Here is a 17,626-nt window from a genome sequence, read left to right as displayed (position 1 = left end):
CACTTCTTACCTAACCACTCTGGCCAAATAATGCTAACTACATAGTAGTAAACACAAAATGAGCAATTCTCCCAGTGTACAGAACAAAGCCAGATTCTGCTATAGATATTTTTGTCTGCATTTGTCATATAAGAAATTTACTTAGAGAGGCCAACTAAATTGTCAAGGACACACAGCTCCTAAGTGTTGAAGCCTCCAGAATTCAGTTTTTCAGGTGAAATAGTTACAATTAAAATTTCTCTCCAACTTACCATTTTAATAGCCACCCCTTCAAGGTGGCCCAAATGACTCAGATGACACCTAGAGAAATCAAAAAGTGCCTCAGTGCTGAGCTGCAAGGAAGAAGGCGGGTATAGATTAAAGTCATTGATCAACATCATAGAATAAGTCTGCTGGTTGCCTCCACAATGAGGGAAGAGAAATTTGCATTTCTTATTTCTAGGACAATAATTGTCCTGCTGTCAGAATGCTGTCGCATGCCTGGTACTGATTTATAATGCTGAAGCAACGTGACTCTTCGGCAGCTTCTCTGCAGAGCAGAGGGTAGCCTGCCATGTGTCCACCTTTGGAAGGAAGCGAATGCCACCAAGTTGGCCATGATTTATGGCCCAGAGTCAATCCTGTGTTTCTGAAAAACTACATATTGGAAACAGCAAGGAGGGAGAGGTCAAAGAAGCTGGTGTTCAGTGAGGGGATGTGGCCACTGTTACACTTGGAATGCATGGTCTGCACATCTAGTAAGGACTATCGAAAGCATAGCAGTTAGGGAGAGGCTTCAGGCCACATGTGGGCTACCCAAATGCAATGTACAGTGAGAAAACACTTCAAACATAGGGCTACTGAGAACCATGCAATTGAAAAGACCGGAGCATCAACTGATCCTTTAATTGCTGCAGATGTGTTCTATGCAGGAATCCACACCCCTTATGAAATGGTCATGCTACAGATGCATTTGTCATTATGCTACTTTCTGTGTACATCTCTGACCAGCTTTGCCTTTAGACCTGGTTTCACTATTAACTGGGAAAAAATGAGGTGTTACTCATACCTAAGAGTAGAGACACAGTAGAAGGTGAACAGAGCCTTCCAGTATCTGAATCCTAGCCACATGGCTTCCTCAGCTCTGTAACCTTGGGTACATTCAAAACGTCTCGGTGCTCCCATTTATCTGTACAGCAAAGATTGGTGTAATTATTAGAAAAGAAAGTAAAGGAAAGAGCACATTCCAACTACTTTCGTTTCAGGAATAGCAGTTATTTCAACCATTTCACTCCTCAAGTGCCAGGGACGTATCTCATTTCTCTGTTGTTTCTTCTGGAACCCTTATCCCAGCAGAATGACCACCAAAGAGTGGACATGCCATCGGTATTAGCATGGAGGGTGACCAGAAAGCAGGCGGCAGAAGGGGCGCACAGCCACACCTATTCGGCAGATCACTGCCAGCTTTTCTGTGACCATCATGGATCTTACCATGAAACTGGGATGGGATTCTTTGTTTCACCTGTTCTATGATTCAGAAAATTAGTTGATTCAAAGAAATTGATTATGCTGTTTATCAGACTAAGATTGACAACCTGAATCATCCTAGTAAAGCAGGACTAGAAGAAGACAAGAAAGGAGTAATCACTTAATAAGCTCGTGGCAGCATTACTTAGTCAAAGAAGAATACATTCGAACTCCAGCTTCAATAATCTGTGAAATTTTGAGTAAGCCCAGGTAACTTCTCTCCAAGTCTGTGTCCTACCTAAAAATATGATAGCCCTTTTACAATCATGTAATAATATAGGTAACAAAAGTAGATGCTAAATATAGGGTAGTATTGTTATCTGTTGTTATTGTTAATATCATTATTATTATCTTAACGACTAATTGTCAAGAATCAATCTAAACATTTTGTATACATTAGACTTCCACCTGACTGTCACTGACTCTCACCTATGATATGTTATTCTCTGTCAGCAACGTTTCTGAAATCTTCATGGCAATCACCCAACCATCCATTCATCTATCCACCCATTGGTCAGATAATCATTAAACTCCTACCATATCCTGGGGATGTTATCAGATCTGGATGCCATGACATCCAACACTAATGATAATATCAGACTTCCTCAAATGCTTACTACGTGCCAGGCACAGTGCTGAGTGCTTTGTACCTGCTAACTCATTTAGTCATAAAGCAACCCTATGAGTTCTATTCTATTTTTATTTAAACTTTATAAATAAGGCAACCAAAGTCCAGTAAGTTAAATAGCATTCCCAGTGTCACAGAGCTGACCAGTGTTGGTGCCGGAATTAAAATGCAGGAGGCACTTGGACTAACACATCTGTGTTCTTAACCACTACACTTATTCTCATGAAGCTATAGTCTGGAGAAGATAAGCAATAAACAAATTAACAAATGCATACCTAATACAATTTCAGTGACCATTAAATCTTAGTAGAAAATAATGGAGGAGAATAGTCTATGAATAAGGAGTAGTTGCCTAAAAATCTGAATAACAAAATGTAAAACCGTGTGTGGATCAAACGGAAGAGTTCCCCAGGCAGCATAAACCATCAGTGCATCAGTGTATTTGACACAGTGAGAGGGCCAGTGTGAATATCATGGTTCAATTAGCTTTGCTGCAGAGGTAAAAACAACGCCAAATCTCAGAGGCTTACAAAATGTAACGTGGACTCCCTGCTAATGTTACATTTTGTTGGCTGCCCCGTATTGTGGGAGAAGGAAATAGGCACACATTACCAGGACCATAAAACATCTCATGAAACCTCTGCTGTGACATGGTTGTCATCACATCTGCTCCCTGGTCCAAGAATGTCTAGTGGCCAAACCTAATGATGGGGTGGGCTGAGGCTCCTGGCTAAGTCATGTGGCCACAAATAGAGGCGAGGTTCTAGTGGATCAGTTTCTATTCTCAGACACAGCAGAGACTGTCTCCAGGTTTGGAAAGAACAGATCCTAGTGTAATGGACAAGTCTTCCTCAAGCATTGAAAAGGCAGAGGCCTGACACTAGGCTGTGTTGTTACCTGTGTGTAGGATTTTTCAAACCTGGGTCCCCAAACAAAGGGCACTCCTTAGTTTTCTCTGGTGTCCAAAGACTGAGAGGTGGTTCTCTGATAAAGAGAGTTCTGGCTACCTGTGAATTGTGGAGAAAGCCGGGTGGGAGTGGGTAAGAATATGCTGTGAATACAAGGCTACCCTTTTCTGCACTTGAATTCTAGCCCGGTATTGCAGAAAAATTACTTAACATTGGTGAGGTTAATACTTTTTATCCGTAGAATGGGGACATCAAAGCAACCTCAATGATGATTGTTTTAACAGGCACTGGGACTGACAATACAATTTGTATTAGTTTGGCAGAGCTGTAATAACAAAATACCACAGACTGCATGGCTTCAGCAACAGACCTTTATTCATTCACAGTTCTGGAGGCTGGAAGTCCAAGATCAAGTTGCTGGCAGAGTTCATTTCTTCTCTTGGCTTGCAGATGGCCGCCTTTCTCTGTGTTCTCATATGAGCTTTTCTTTCTGCCCATTCTTAGTGTCTCTTTCTGGGTACGCATTTTCTTTCTTATAAGAAAACCCATCAGGTTCAATTAGAGTCCCCATTTTAATGGCCTCATATAGTCACATTCTGAGATACTGGGGATTAGGACTTCAACTTATGAATTTTGGGGAGACACAGTCCAGTTCATAACATTAGGTGCACAAAAATTGGTCAGTAGATTTTCCTTTCTGATTGTAGGACTCTCCTTTCTCTGATGTCAGAGTTTTTTTCTTTCTCTAAGAGAGGTAGAGCATTAGGGTGTGTGATTTGATCTTACAGAAGTTTAAGGAAGTATAAAGATAAATGATTTAGGATAAGTTGCATTTTTCTCATGCTGTTTCCAGGAGTACCCACAAGTCTAGACTTTATCACAAGTGGTATTGGCTGTGTGGTAGACCACCATGAAGAAAATGGGTCTCCCGCCTTTCCACTATCAGTGAATCCTGGGGTTAGCATAGCCTTCATGTAAATCAAAACAGTGAAAAAGAGGCCCAGAGAAAGACAGAACTCTTCTTGCAATAAAATGCAGGATTCCGTAATAGAAACCTCAGAGGATGCCGGCAGTGATCACATTAGAAACTCACCAGGCTCACCATCTAATATGAACTTTAAATTTTCTTAACATCCTAGCATTTGGCCAAGGGTTGTCGCAGCCCCTGCAGATACAGAAACTTCAGCAGAAAGGGCATCAGAAAGGACAAAATTGCCACCGCAGTAAAGAAAACTGTTCTGTTTTGGAGAAAGACAAAACGTTATAAAAGGAAGAGGTTCAAATGGATTTCTCCCCTAAGGCTTTAAGAGACTTGAAAATGAAAGCCAATAGAATTATCAGGTGAGGGGGACAGCAACTATTGATCTAGAGAAGAGAGAAGTAGATAAAAACACCCAATGAAGTCACATTAAAGAAAAAACAACAATAACAACAACACTGGTATAAAACAAGAGAGCAGGCAATTTTAGAAGTCCAGAGAAAGAAGGAATATAATAAAAGATAATGAATGTCTTTTGCATCACAGAGAAGAGGAATATTGAAAAAAACAGTAGAGGAAAAAGTGGTGAAGAAAAATGTAGATGCTTACAGCAGAACAGTCTTCCTTACTCATGGTGATACAGCTGGCCAGAGAGAGCTTTCCACGTGCTGATGAATCCTAGTCATCAACAGTAAAACCGACAGCCATCAAAACTCTGGTCTATACTATGTGACACAGGCTGAATTACCTGCCTACATTCAGTTTTATTTCCTTACTTAAATATTGATAATTCTGTTATCTTTCAACACATTTTTGGGGAAGAGTCTATTTTGTGCTAGGCAATGTGTGAAGGAACAATAACAGTATGTAAGTTACATTGTTACAATTATCTTTTAGTGTAATCTGACTTTTACACAAAAGCACATGAAATAGGTAAATATTTTTACCCCATTATATAGATGAGAAAAGAAGAGGCTAAGTAATTTGCCCAAGGTCGTATGGTTAATATCAGAACTAGGATTTGAAATAATGCAGTTTTGCTCCTGAATCCACACTCCAATCTGCACTCTGCAATCCCCCATGCCACACCATCTATGACAGGACACAGAGGTAGAACTTGAGACTCAGAATCCTCAATAATAGCATAACAAATGTTAGTTACTTTATTTACTATTCTTCATGACTTGAAGGTACATGTGGCATTCAATATAGGCTAGATCTTAACATCAGATAACCCAACCTAGAATTCAAAGCAAAAGCACTTTTTCTCAATGACGAGGTTAAGTAGATGAAAAAAATCTGACTTCATTCTAAATACGTAAAAAATGAATGAAAAACAATTACTTAAAACAATGTATCTGAGAACAAAAGCAAAAAAAATAAATAAAAGGAAATGCTCAATGCTACATGAAATGGAAACTCAAATCTAAAATAATGATCAGAAAGTGGAACTTAGCTGTGCACAGAAGTAAGAGGACCAAATATATCCTAGAAGCTGAGGTTTTGATGCCTAATAAATAACAACCATGTATAAGCCAGAGATGGAACCAAGTTCCCTTCTTAAAGGTAGGAACCTGGATATGACATTTAATTATTGAAGGGGGACACAAAAAACCTACCCTGGGCAAGTGCAGGGGCTCACGCTTGTAATCCAAGCTCTTTAGGGGCCTCAGGCAAAAGAATTGCTTGAGCTTAGGAGTTTGAGACCAGCCTGGGCAATGATGTGAGACTCCATCTTTATAAAACAAAACAAAAACATATTAGATGGATATTTTGATGCGGGCCTATAGTCCCAGCTATTTTGGAGGCTGAGGCAGGAGAATTGCTTGAGCCCAGGAGTGGGAGGCTGCAGTGAGCTGTGACAGCACCACTGCACACTAGCCTGGGTGACAGAGTAAGAAGCTCTGTTTTTAAAGGAAACAAACAAACAAAAAAACTCAACACACACAAAAACACCCACAACTTGGGAACTCAGCAGGAAAATAAGCAGCCTACCCATAGCAAATATTAGAACATGAACAATGCACTATATGTGTGTTTACCAGAAGAAGATAAGTCAAGTTTGCATCCTGTTAGGAGGAGAAATTGGCATAAAAATTGTCCCCACATTTGCCAAACGTTTAGGGTCCTAGCACAGGCAAATATGGAATCTTAGAGTCATTTCTCTAAACCTTCCACTCAAAGAGCAGTGAGTGCACTTTCTTTTCAAGAATAAATGAAACATTTTCAAAACTAAACACACACTAAGTCATAAAGCAATAAAAACAAAAATTAATAGCAAAAATCATCATGTATTAAGAAAACACACATCTAGATTATAACAGGTTAAACCAAAAATGAAAACGAAGCTTTTAAAGATGTTCTCTGGCAAAAATATGTGGAATAGGACTTTCTAGTGTCTATCTCCTTGCAGAAACATCAATTTGAACAACTGTCCACATCCAAAAATACCTTTGCAAAAGGTAAGGAATCCAGGTGAGTGGTTAAAGCACCTGGGTCGAGCACAGGAATAAGAAGACTCATTGAAAAGGAAAGACAGTTTCATATGGCCTGTATCACCAGCTTCCCAATCCCAGTGTGAAGAGAGACAATCTGCTTAGGGGGAAAAGGGGGAAGTAAGGATTACACTTCTCCAGGGATCCCAGCTCCAGGACTGCCCCAGTGAACCCTGGTACCAGGCCAGCCCCAGTGGTCCCAAGCTCCAGGCAATCATTTGTGGACTCAGCCTCCAGGCCCACACCAGCACCAGGCCAGCCCCTGGAGACTTAGACCCTAGGCCTGCACCAGTGCCGGGCTGCCCCAGTAGCAAGTTGACACTCAAATCCCCAGGCTCCAGGCACACCAAAGCCAGAATAGCCCCTGTCGCCCCAGGACCTAGGCTTGCCTTTGCAGACCCAAGCTCCAGGCTCAGTTCTGTGAACCCAGGCTCCATGTCCGTCTTAGCACCAGGCCAGATGCTGTGGTTTCAGGCACAAGATCAGCACCCATAAAACCAGGCATCAGGCCAGCCCCTGTGGCCCCAGGGTCCAGTGGGCCCAGAGTTCCGGCCCACTCCAACAGATTCAAGGTAAAGGCCTATTTCAGTATATCTCAGTGCTGGGCCAGTCCCTGTGAATCAGGCTTCAGAATCACTCTACGGATCTAGGCCAGCACCTGCGAACCCAGGACACAAGGACCTGTTCCTGTGGACTCAGGTTTCTGGCCCATCCCAGCACCAGCTGGCTTTGCAGACCCAGAATTCAGGACCATCCCCCAGACCTAGGTGCCAAACCCACCCTGGCACAAGGTAAGCCCCTGCAGAACCAGGATCCAGGACTGACCTTAACAACCCAAGATCCAGGCCCACCACTTTGGACTCAGGCTCCAGTCCTATCCCGGTGGACCCAGGCACAAGGCCCACCCACCTGCTTACTCAGGAACCAGGCCAGCCTGCTCAAAGACTCCAGCAGCAACCACCAGCCAGCCCACCCAAAATCTCTGGATGAGTTGACCAATAAAGTGCTTTCCTTGCCAAATCCAGTCTACAAAGGCTAGAAGAGATGCCTACTTCTTCCTCACTGGCCAGTAACAAGCATACACCTGTGCCCTTAATGGTGTAGTAGAAACCACATGAGGAGTCTGTCCTTTCACCCCAACCAGAAATATACTCCATCCTATTTCTGTTATTGAGCTTTCGGAAGAGTCCTGGTGGAGAGTCAGGACTTTCATCATTGCTAGCAGTAAGAAGCTCCCACCCCTTATAGTGTCAGTAGAGACCATGTGGGGAGCTAGAACTCCCATCTCTATCTAGCAGTAAGGAAAAGTCCCCTTGGAGGCTGAATGGGGTGCCTGGACTTCAGCTTCCACCTCGAATTAATGAAGTGACCTACTTTCTTTTCCTGTTGGACTGACATCAAGGAAATGCAGCTAAAGCAGAAATCTTAAATATGATTCACAGCCTCATATAACATAAAACAAAAATGTCCAGGTTTCAATCAAGTGTCATTCATTATATTAAGTATCAGCAAGATCTTAGACTTAATGAAAAAAATAAATACAGAGATGTCAACAATGTCAACTGTAAGAATAATCTGGTGATGATTTTTGAAGAAACCGTAATAAAATTGCTTAAGTGAGCAATATAAACACATTTGAAACAAACAAAAAACAGAAAGCCTAACATAGAAACAGAGTAGAAGGTGGTTACCAGGGGTAGGAAAATAAGAGAAATGGGGAGATGTATATCAAAGGGCACAAAGTTGCAGTTATGTGGGACAAAGAAGTCTGGAGAGTCAATGAACAGTATAAAGACTAAAGTTAATAATATTGTATTGTATACTGAAAATTTGCTAAAAGAGTAGATTTAAGATGTTTTCACCACACACACACACATGCATACACAAACACACACACACAGGTAATTGTGTGAGATGACGGATATGTTAATTTGCATGACTGTGGTAATCATATTTCTAGGTATATAAAAAATAACTTGTACACCTCAAATGTATTTAATAAAAGCCACTGAATTACCAAAAGTTATAGTTACATCAAAATGGAATTTTAAAAAGTTCCAGTAACCCGCAGAAAACACGAAAATAAGATGGAGAAATAAAGAGAGAATAAAGAGGAAGCAAAAAAATTAAAAAGCAAACTTCTGGTTTTCAGTCCAGTATGTAAGGAGTTCAAAAGTGGTTACCAGAGACTGGGAAGGATGGGGAAAGAGGGAGATGAAGAAAGGCTGATTATAAACATGCAGTTAGATAAAAGTAATAAGATCCAGTGTTCAACAGATCAGTAGGGTGACTATAGCTTACTATAATCTATTTTACATTTTGAAATAGCTAGAAGAGAATAATTTGAATGTTTCTAGCATAAAAAAGACAAATATTCAAGGCAATGGGTATTTCAATTACATTGACTTAAAAATTATATGAATATATGAAATTATCACTTGTACCCTCCAAATATGTACATCCATTATGTATCAATTTTTAAAAATTTAAAAACTGAAAAATCATCAACTCTTCTTAGGTCCAGAAAAAAAGTGAAACCAATAAAATCAATAAGCCTATAGCCAGACTAAGAAAAAAAGAGAAGACAAATTAAAATAATCAGAAATGAAAGAGGAGCCATTATTACAGACATAATGAACATTAAAATAATAATAAAGGAATATTTTATACAATTATATGCTCACCAATTAGATAAACTAAATGAAATGGACCAGCTCCTTGCAAGATACAATCTGCCAAAACTCAGATAAGAACAAATAAACAATTCTAATAGGCCTATAACTATTAATAACCTTCAGCCACAGACTGTACCAGGCTCACATGGGGTTCCTGGGAATTCTACAAAACATTTAAGCTCTTCACTATTTTGATGATATTAAATGGTACAAATATATAATCCTAGTTGTTCATTTGCCTTTTAAGTTTGTTACAATATCCTTTGTTGAAGAGGAATATTGTTTAATATAATAAATTATACAAGCAAAAGTTATTTTATGGTCAATATTGGTAGATATGTGCCTTTACAAATGAAACAAAAGGCAGTATTTTAAATTTTCTGGTAATTAGAATTAAGGATATAAATAAAATAAAAAATAATACAGAGTATTATTACTGTACACCAGGAAAATTCAAAAGGATTAATTGAAAATAATTTGTTAATGTAAAGATGTTTTCGTTGACATAAAAAATACATAAGTATACAAGACTGCTATGTCCAGGTTTTACCCATGAAGACTTTCAAATATCCAACAGCCAGAGCACCACTCCAGAAGTTTCCTTCCTGGTAACTTCCCAGTAAATGCCCTTCCCAGTAAATGCCACCCTCTTTTTAATTTTATCGCCATTATATTAGTTCTGCAGGCTGTGTGTATGTGTGTTTTAATTAGGTACAATTTTCATAAAGCAAAATTGATAAAAATGTATAGCTCATATGTATACACCCATGTAAACATTATTCAACTGAAGATACAGAACATTTCCATCAACCCAGAAATCTCCTTTTGTCCCTTTTCAGTCAACAACTCTTTACAGATAACCAATATTTTGATTTCTATCGGCCTGGATTAGTTTTGCCTGTTTTTGACTTTCATGTGAGTAGACTCATAAAGGATCTTTTATTGTTCAGCATCCTTCACTTAACATGTAGTTGAGTCATAACTAATTACTTCTCTTTGTCAACTGCAGTATTCCATTGTATGAATATGCTAGTTAATTATTTCTCTTTTGATTTACATTTGAATGATTTCCAGTTTTGTACTATTACAAATACTGCTGCTATGAACATTTGTAATAGTAAGTTCATGGGGTTGTATTCCACCAATCTAGTAGGAATTTAGCTTAATTAAAGTGTTTGATTTGCATTCAAGTTTATGATTTTAATAAAGGAGCCAAAATAAAATAGATATAACAAAGATAAAATCATCCCATTAAACCAACAATAATAATGAAGATTTCATTTATAATAAAACTAAGTTATCTAAAATAATTAAGGCTAAACCTAATATGAGGTACACTAGATCTTTGTAAAGGGAACTATAACATTTTATTGGGATAAATAAAGAGGTAGAATTGATGGAGACAAACCATATACTTGAATATTTCAGCTAAATATTATATAAATGTTTAATATTTCTAATTTACCTTATAAACTTAACACAACTGCAACTTAAATCCAAATATAGTTTTGAATTAAATAATTCTAAAATGAATTTGAGACAAAAGTAATGAGAGATAAAGAAGGGTATTTCATCAATAATAGTGACAATTTAAGGAGGCTGATGTTACTGAATCTGAAATGTGTAAAACAGTGGTAGAAAACTGAGAGTTGATAAAGAAACAAACTAAAATTCCTGATACATGATAAGGTAAGCCTTTCCAAAATTGATTAAGAAAGGGATACTTAACAAACAACGTTGCTTATACCTTTGGAAATTGACCAGGTTGGTCCTCAGTTTTAGCTGATAATTGGTCTCTATTTGGTAAACAAATGGCATTTACAAAGATCCACCAAGATGGTGAGGCTGATGGGGTTTACATGATGAAATTATGTATTTTTGCATCACTATTCTGAAGTACCAACTGTGAAAGGCAGATCCATTGGATAGATTCATTAGAAGCAGGAGAATGTTGATAGATGTAGCACCATGAAGCTGCTACATATGTTAATCAGGATAGATTAGTTTATGCCACAGGAACAAAACCACATATTTGGGTGGCTTGATGCAATAACAGCTTACTTCCCTTGCACTCAAACTCTGCTTCAGGTCTCAGAGGTATTCCAGAGTTTCTGTCTTTCACGTGGTACATACATTTCAAGATGCTTTGATCTTGCAGTGTCTCCATCTAAACACAAGCGTCTGCAATCCCTGCAGCAGAGAAAAGGAATATGAATAAAAATACAACAGTTAGTACATGCCTAGGCTCACATTTCACTGGCCAGAAGTACTTATGTGACTTTGCTTCATTTTGTTTGTTTCTATCATCCTATCACCTGGCATGTGGCCAGGAGAAGATAATTGAGTATTGATGAAAATTCCAGCACAGTGGCCTACCAAATAAAGGGATACTGGACTAAAGGCATGCTTCTTGACTTTGTTCTCTCCAGACTTTGCGTTGTAATGCCAGAGCTAAGATGGAGCCCTGCGGCTTCAATGGGAAGATCTTCCATCTCTGTCTATAGCTCCGCAGAGTCTCCTCAGGGATTTGTAAAACCATTCATCTTCTCTCCACTGAGGAAGAGAAAAGCCTTCCATGGCTTACAGAAATCTTCTGATGATATTCTAATCTGCAGCAAGAGGTCGATCTCAGATTTTTACGAGCACTTGATAAAAGTTTTCCTGAGTAAGTGCCTCAGTGCAGGCTTAGAGATCAGAAAGAATCAGCCATAGAGGATGGATGGAGGTACATTCCCGAGAGGAATTGGCTGTCAGTCTCTGGGCCATAAACTTTTATGGTGCTTAGCATGAGTTAGATATATCACAAAAACAGAGCCCAAAAAGAACACTGATTCCTGCAGACTATGCCAGCTCAAAATAACATTATCTTTCAGGGTGTCTTCTATGCCTCCAAGTAAATGCATATGAAACAACTCTCTTTTTCTGTCACTCAACAAGAATACACACACATACAGAAGTCCTCTGATCCTCGGGGATGTGTTCCAAAGTCCCAGTTGATGCCTGAAATCACAGATAGCACCAAGCCCTATATATATTACACTTTTTTTCTATACATACATACTCATGATAAAGTTTAATTTATTAATTAGGCACAGTAAGAGATTAACAATATCTGTTAATAAAATGGAACAACTATAACAATATGTTATAATAAAAGTTATGAGAATGTGGTCTGTGTCTCTCTGAAATTATCTTATTATACAGTACTTATCCTTCTTCTTGTAATGATGTGAGATGATGCCTATGTGATGAGATGAAGGGAGGCGAATGATGTAGGCATTATGATGTAAATAAAAGAATTCTGGAAATAGAGAATTTATAGGTTTTAAATTGTGCACCCTTCTGAGTAGCATAATGAAATATTATCCTCTCTGTCTTGCCTGGATTGTTGTTAGTCACTTAGTAACTGTCTCAGTTATCAGACCAATGGTGGCAGTATCACAGTGCTCGTGTTCAAGTAACACTTATTTTACCTAATAATGGCCCCAAAGTTCGACAGGAATGATGTAATATTTTCCATTCTTTGTTGACCACTGGTAACCAAAACTGTGGAAAATAAAACTATGAATAAGGGAGACTATCGTATATCTTATTTATTTGCTGAAATTTTTTTATTTTGTTCATAAATTCTGAAGACAAATTGGCTCATGAATGAAATCTAATAGTATCTAAACTTTTAGATCCCTTATTACATAAAAATGTATTACATATAAATGTACCTATTAAATACAGTGCAGCTGAAAATTAGCCAAATAGAGACATAAGACAGTTATGTGCAGAAGGAATTAAACCTTAATGCCAGTTATATCATGCTCTGATTCTAAGGAACTCTCAGTGTCTCACTTCCTTCCTCCGTAAAACAGGAAAAGTGAGAAAGATACTTTAGCTGAAGTGATTTTATTTAAGATCCACTTCAGCTAATCCTTAAAGACATAGACTTTAGAATTTGGTAGATAGAACTAAGTTTGAATTCAAGCTCTGCTTATTACTAATCAAGGAATAATTATGGGACCTTGAGAAAATTATTTGACTTGTCCAAATGAGCTTCATTATTAGTAAAACAAGGATAACAATACCTCCTTCATAAGATTGTTTTAAAGAGAAATAAAATAATGCATGCCATGGTACCACAGAGATCCTGGAATATGGGAGGTTTTTAATATATATTTGTTCCTTTCCTTTTAATAAAATATATATAATGGGGGCTTTTATGTATTGCTGTTCTGTTTCTGTTGGGTATTTGATCTTCATGTTTAAGCCAATAAAGATATTACAAGAATTCGTATGAAATGTACTTTGTGTATGAATGTATACAAATAAACACATGCACACACTCACAGACAGACATATGTGATTCCTTGCTTCTCATTTTTCTCCTAATTTTCCAAATTCAGCTTTGTGCAATTTATTTAACTGGTTGCTCTGATAGTTTAGCACTATGTAACAGATCACTGTAAAACTTAGTGGCCTGAAACAGGACATAGTAAACTCTTGCTCATGGGCCAAAGCCAGTCTACATCCTGTTTTTGTGTGTCAATATGCTAGGAATATTTTGTTGTTTTTTTACTATTCTTGAACTTTTGTGGGGGAAAAAAAAATAAGCAGAGACAACATGTGGCCTGCAAAGCTTGGAAAATTTGCTCTTTGGCCTTTGCAGGGAAAGTTTGTCAATCCTTGGCTTAAAATAACAATGAACATTTATTTTGTTCACAAATTGGCAACTTGGGTATGGCTTGGTGGGGAAAGCGTGTTGCTTCTCCACTTAATGTCAGCGGGGAAGGTTTGACTGAAAGCTAGAGGATCTGCTTCCAGGATGGCTCATGCACATGACTGGTAAGTTGGTGCTGGCTATTGACTGGGATCCCTGCTGTGCCAGAGGGCCAGAGACTTTAGTTGGTCTCCATATGATCTGGACTTCATAGCATGGTGTCTGGACTCTAAGGGCAAGCATACTAAGAGAGAGCCAGGCAGGAGCTGTATTGAATTTATGATCTAGCTTCAGTGGTCACACAGGTTCAGTTTCTCCATAAGCTATAAGCCAAGCAGGCACAAAGGCCCACCAGCAGATGGTCCCAGTCTATTACCAGATGCTTAGTTGCAGATGCATACAGGCAATAGTTACATAGGAACTCACTTCCCATCAACATCCCTACACATCAACCCCTCATCATCCCCCACTGGCAGCTGGTCACATGTGGCTTCTTTGATTCTCTCAAGCTCTAACTTACCTCCTCACATCAATGCTTCAGGAGGACTGATTCATGTCTTATTCCTCTGATCCCTACACTCTGCCTTCTAGACTATCATTTCCCCACCTCCTCTCAAAATTTTGTAAGATCTAATTCCCATGATAGTTCTCTTATCCCATAGCACTTATAGTGGCTTTGATTCTCTGATCTCTAGTCAATTCAGTTATTAGTAACAGAAGGAGTTTGAGAGAGACAGAACCTTTGTAAACCAAAAATAAAATTCTACGCCCCCCAACTGACTGAATGTAACCCACCCCCTCAGCCAAAGAGGGGATTTCTTTCAGGATTCCAAAGAAACCTGAAAAATCAATTCAGGCCATGATAGGAAGATGGTCTGAGACAAGTTTCACTATACCCTCTCCCTTTTGTTTTTTAGATGCCACTGACCAGCATTAACGTTGAACCTAAGACCGATAGAACAGACTCTTTGTAGCAATAAGATACCAATTCCAACCTAACTCTGGAATAACATCACATGACAGGTAACAGGCTCTAAAGGAAATCAAAGTATTTTACCCCAAAATATATTTATTTAATATATTTTAGAATAATCTTGCAAAGCCGTGCCTTGTGGGGAAAATGTAAATTCTATAGAGAATCCCTTTCTCTTTCCAGATCATTTCCTGATCCAGGAAAGATTTAACTAACAGTCTGACACCTTTTAGGGTCTGATAAGGGACATTTACAATCTATTCTCTCTGAAGCCTGCTACCTGTAGGCTTCATCTGCGTAACAAGAATCTTGGCTACCACAACCCCCCTTATCTTAATCCCAAACATTTCTTTCTGCTGACTTCAACTCTTTTGGCAAAGCGTAATTCTTTCAACCAATTGTCAGTGAGGAAATTTTTGCATCCACATATAACCTGGAAGCTCCTATTTTGAGATATCCTGTCTTTCTGGGCTGAACCAATGTATACCTTACATGTATTAGTTTGTGCCTTTGCCTGTAACTTCAGTCTCCCTAAAATGTATAAAATCAAGCTATAACCAAACCATCTTGAGCACATGCTCTTAGGACCTCCTGAGGCTGTGCCACAGGTCATGGTCCTCACATTTGGCTTAGAAAACCTCTTGAAATGTTTTACAATGTTTGAGTTTTTTCATTAATATCTTAGAGATACAAATCTGGATTGGTTCTCTTTTCTGACTAGATCTAGAGGCATTAATAACGCTGATGCTGGTAGTAAACGCATTGGCAGCCCGCAACATGCTATGGCAAACACTTATTTAAACTGTCATCTGTGGTCACCAGGAATTAAGTGTCAATAAAGCTTTGAATGGCCAAATATTTAATACCATAGGACATTTTATGGAAATGGAATATTGGAACTGTGGATTGTTCATTTGCCTCTACATTACTGAAAAATGTGCAGAAAGAAAATTTTGAGCTCAAGACTTTTTAACTCAAGCTCTAGGCAACAAACCAGAAAAAAAATGCCATATCTTTATTAGCCACAAGATAGAGTTTCTAAAAAGCACACATAAATGTTAAACCTGTGGGTGGGCAGATTGCAATGTAAATGAATTCAAAATCTTTGAAGGTCTCTTTTGGTAAAGTTAGGGCATTGATTTATAAAGTACTGGGGCTCTGTCACCCAGGCTAGAGTGCAGTGTGCAATCACAGCTCACTGTGGCCTCAACTTCCTGGGCTTAAGCAATCCTCCCGCCTTAGCCTCCTAAATATCTGAAACTACAGGTGTGTACCTCCACCCCAGGTAATTTTATTTTATGTAGAATCAGGGTCTCTCTTTGTCACCCAGGCTGGTTTCAAACTCCTGGGCTCAAGAAATCTTCCTGCCTCAGCCTTCCAAAGTGGTGGGATTACAGGTGTGAACCACTGCACACAGCCTCTGGGCAGGTTTTTATGCTAAGAACTTTGGTCTTCCAAATATTGCTCAGCTGTCTTTGTCAATAGAAACAGCAGCCCCTCACCCTGTCAACACTCCTTTGAGAAGAAAGCAAACGGTCTCTTCTAAGTTTGTCTTAAAAGAAACTACTGATATTTCTTAACACCTCCACCAAAGACTTCTACCAGAGGTCTTGCTCTTAGATTTATAAACAGGTTTAATTCCAAACAGATCCCGAGAGTCAAGTACAAAGTGTGACTCATAGGTGTATGCCGTAATTTCCTCTGCCCAGTGTTTTGCAAAATTTATCTAATTTACATTTATAGAAATCTAAAGAAGGTGTCTGGAAAACAATTCTAAAGACATACAGTAAAGGTAGAAGAAATGTGGTTATCATGGAATAAGTTTGTTGACTTGGGTACTGTAAGCAGAGATTCTTAATTGATTGTACAAATTGATACTGGCTTTAAAAGTGTGCTTTGTTAGTTGGCTGATACATGAACTTAAAGGTGGCCTACAATTATTGAAGAGAAAATGCCAAAATTTGCTTAGTATAGTACAGACAAGTATCCAGTTTAAAGGAAGTTGAAATGCTAGACTGCAATACTACGTTAGACCTGCTTATTTACTCCCTGTGTGTCACACGACGGTGTAGAGGACACTTTTTCATCTAGCCTTTAAAAGTACATTAGTGAGGTGAGTACTGTCGGGTTCTTTCATTTAATTTTTGTGGGTCTATTGTGGCTATTACTTAGGCCAAAAATGACAGTGGGAGATGTTGCTATTGAATTTGGCTTTCTGAATTCAATGAGGATGATGATAACTCAGAGTGGCAGGGGCCAAATGGTTTCACATAAACAGAGGTTTTACCTACAAAAGTATTAAACAAACAAGTAGCAAAATTATGGACCTAGACTAAACATATATATAATTACATTAAGTGTAAATGTACTAAAAAGGCAAATAGAGAGAATTTTTCAGATAAGATACAAAAAAAAGCAAAGTCCTTCAACAACATGTTCTCAACAGGATACATAGTTTAATGATACAGGCCAGAAAAGTTCAAAAATGAGAGGAAAAAGATGTGCTATAAAAATGTACGCATAATAAAATTCAAGTGGTTAGATTAATATTAAATGAAATAAACTTCAAAAAAGAAGCACTTCCAGATTTTAAAAAGATACTACACAATGGTAAAAGAGGCAAGCTTCAGTCTGAGCACAGTGGTTCACACCTGTAATCCCAGCATTTTGGGAAGTTGAGGTGGAAGGAGCACTTGAACCCAGGAGTTTGAGTCTATAGTGAGTTATGATTGTACCACTGAACTCCAGCCTGGG

At 38.6% G+C, this 17,626-nt stretch overlaps 1 long non-coding RNA gene across 2 annotated transcripts in view; it reads right to left on the bottom strand.

The window, feature by feature from the left end:
- Positions 1-835: 835 nt before the first annotated feature.
- The window catches only part of LOC103887481, a 75,508-nt gene continuing 58,717 nt past the window's right edge, over positions 836-17,626 (bottom strand). The window contains exon 9 of one of the 2 annotated variants that reach the window (XR_004176990.1): positions 836-1,168. This is a non-coding gene — a long non-coding RNA (uncharacterized LOC103887481). Of the gene's footprint in view, positions 1,169-10,418; positions 11,382-17,626 lie in introns of those variants that run through there. The other variant, XR_001906349.3, reaches the window with a different exon arrangement.

The sequence above is a fragment of the Papio anubis genome, chromosome 11 (genome assembly GCF_008728515.1).
Source record: "Papio anubis isolate 15944 chromosome 11, Panubis1.0, whole genome shotgun sequence".
In the NCBI taxonomy this organism is placed as follows: domain Eukaryota; kingdom Metazoa; phylum Chordata; class Mammalia; order Primates; family Cercopithecidae; genus Papio; species Papio anubis.
Note: the sequence above shows the minus strand (reverse complement) of the source record. Positions and strands in the feature narration are given on the sequence as shown.